Below are 3,046 nucleotides of genomic sequence, written 5' to 3' on the forward strand. Positions count from 1 at the left end.
CGGCTCCTAGAAATACAAAAGTAAAACACTAGAACATGGAAATACATAAAGGGTTTAGTTTGTCATGAGCATGCGGCCATGGGCAACACGCCTTGGACGAGCATGACCATGACACTCGTCACAGAACACAGCAAGCCCACGGTCTTAACTCGTTCAACCCAGCTCGCATTCTAGTCCAATCTACCTTGTGTCACGGTTGTTCATCTTTCAACTGTGCGATGTCATGATCTCAACACCTTCATGACAAGGCTTAAGGGAACTCAAGCTCTATACATAATATTCACGATTTTTCTTTGCCAACTGAGTATAACTGATAAGATAAGATAATCAATACAAGGGGAATAAGATTCAAATTACCTTGTTGATTGAATATCTCAAGGCAAGAACATTGTTTGAGATTCGAATCACTCCACAAGCAAGATCGATCATGTCTAGCTTGAATGATTCTTGTTGATCAAATATCTCAAACACTTGTTTGAGATTCGAATCACTCCACAAGCAAGATTGATCATGTCGAGCTTGAATGATTCTACCTGCAACCTAAACTACGTAGAATTGCAAAGAAACTTAGCCATTGGCTAAAAAATGAGCACAAATGCTTCTTTTAATATATATTTTCCAAGTCTACTTACAGATTCAACCTACATGGCTTTATATAGCCTCAAAAATGAAACTATTAAAGACATTCCAAGAGTTGTAACATTCATATTTAATTCATATTTAATGTTCATAATTAGCGATTATGTAAATGTAACCTAAAGTAAATAAAAAGTCTTAAAATACAATGACTCTAAATTATAACCCACCCAAAATTTATAACAATCAAACTTCGTTCTTCCTCAATGTGGCATGAATTGATCCACCCAAAATTTATAACAATCAAACTTCGTTCTTCCTCAATGTGGCATGAATTGAAACATCTTTTGATAATTTTGAATGTGGCATACATCTTTTGATAATTTTGACAACCTGAGGCATGAATTGAAGAATTGAAACATCTTTTGATAATTTTGAATGTGGCATATATCTTTTAATAATTTTGACGACCTTTTCTTATCAATAACTCATGTTGAATCTATGCTTATTTAGCCACACATGTTGTAACACATGTCGTTCATGCATACATGTACAATCATTTGCAACTCCATACCAGATAGCATAGCGGGTGTATACCAACCGCGGAGCGTTCATCCAATGTTCAATCGACACAAAATTTGGGAGCATCCATATTTCATATGGACGGCTTGAAAAGAAAATAGAGTCCAGAAATAGATGTTACAGACCCGACCCAACCTTACTTAGTGTTCGAGGCCCTTAAAAGAAACATAATTGTGACTATTGGGATTTGAGCCCAAGTCTCCACGACCACAACGTGGAATTCTCACCACTAAACTACAACCACACATTGATATGTTAGAAAAAAGGGTTTTACTCTAAAATTTTTGTAGGCTTATGCTTCATTTTTAAACTGGAAAAGAAAATAGTCCAAAAATAGATGTTATGCACCCAACCTTACTAAGTGTTCGGGGCCCTTATAAGAAACATAATTGTGGCTGCTGGGATTCGAGCCCAGGTCTCCACGGCCACAACGTGGAATTCTCACCACTAAACTACAGCCACACGTTGATACATTAGAAAAAAGTGTTTCTCACCACTAAACTACAGCCACACGTTGATACATTAGAAAAAAGTGTTTTACTCTAAAAAAAAATTAGGCTTATGCTTCTACCTTACTTAGTGTTTGGGGCCCTTAAGAAACATAATTGTGGCTGCTGGGATTCGAGCCCAGGTCTCCACGGCCACAACGTGAAATTTCGTACCACTAAACTACAACCCAGGTCTCCACGCATTTTATTTATCTTTGATAAATAAGAAAGTAATCGTTGGCATTTTTCGAGAATTTTACGTAGACCTCATTAAGATAAATAGTCTTTTTTGTGCAACGACCACTTCAACCGACATGTTCTTGAGGTCGTCGAACTGCTCGATGGAGGTAACAATCTTGCATGAATCTTGAGGGAACAGCTCGAAGGAACTTCTTGACAACGGAGATTTCCTCCACCACATCACCTAATGAATGAATGCCGCTGACGATCGTCGTCAAATTTATGGCAAAGTCGTCTATTGGTTCACCGTCTTTCATGCGGATAGCCTCAAACTCACTCTTTAAGGTTTGCACCTTTGCTTCCTTGACACGTTTCTCTCCCACATGCATTGTTTGCAGCGTCTCCCACGTTGCCTTTGCTGAGTCCTTCTCAGGTGTCAGATTTATATTCCAAATACAAGTGCCAATCTTGGTCAAGAAACACTACACTCAGTTTAATTTATTTAACCGTAGCAAAGACAAATTTCGAACCGTCTAGAGTAAATCTTTAGTCATTCTTCTATCTTTTGCTTTGCTCTCTCCAAAACACTTTTAAGTAAATCCCTCCAAGTGTTACAAAGATCCAACCAAGTCTACCTACTGTTAAGGTCTTACATTATCAACTATGTGACGTCATGATCTCAACAAGTTCATGATAAGCCTTAAGGGGAACCCAAGCACTATACATAATTTTTGCCTGCTTTGTGGCTTTGTCGAACCTTCAGTGAGGTTTATCTTCACCAACCGAGCACAACTCATGCAGAATCTAAACTTGTTCAGCCATACACGCCGCCCATGCATGCATTTATAATCGTTTGTAGCTCTATCTGACATGTCTTTGCACTAGGTCTAGTTACTTGGCTTAGTCTTGCCTCTACTCGAGGCCAAGGTCTCTCGCATGTAACGTCGCATTTCATATTCTCATATTGGTTCCCGATTAACACGACCATCATATCTTGATGTCATCCAAATTCCCTTGATGTCATTAGACATCGAAGCTTATTCAGACATTCTCATAGAGAATGAGCACATGTGTCTTTCATAACATCGAGACATCCCGAACATTCATCCATCTATCGATGCATTAGACCCTCTCGTGTCCATGTCATATCATTTACAGACTCCATACTAGATAGCAGGTGCATATACCAACTGTTAACACATAGGGGGGGGGGGGGGCAA

At 38.8% G+C, this 3,046-nt stretch overlaps 1 non-coding gene across 1 annotated transcript; it reads right to left on the reverse strand.

Moving 5' to 3' along the window:
* Positions 1–1,548: 1,548 nt before the first annotated feature.
* On the reverse strand, positions 1,549–1,620 carry TRNAH-GUG. The gene has a single exon. It is a non-coding gene; the product is annotated as a tRNA-His (tRNA).
* Positions 1,621–3,046: the final 1,426 nt, after the last annotated feature.

The sequence above is a fragment of the Cucurbita pepo genome, chromosome LG04 (genome assembly GCF_002806865.2).
Source record: "Cucurbita pepo subsp. pepo cultivar mu-cu-16 chromosome LG04, ASM280686v2, whole genome shotgun sequence".
In the NCBI taxonomy this organism is placed as follows: Eukaryota; Viridiplantae; Streptophyta; class Magnoliopsida; order Cucurbitales; family Cucurbitaceae; genus Cucurbita; species Cucurbita pepo.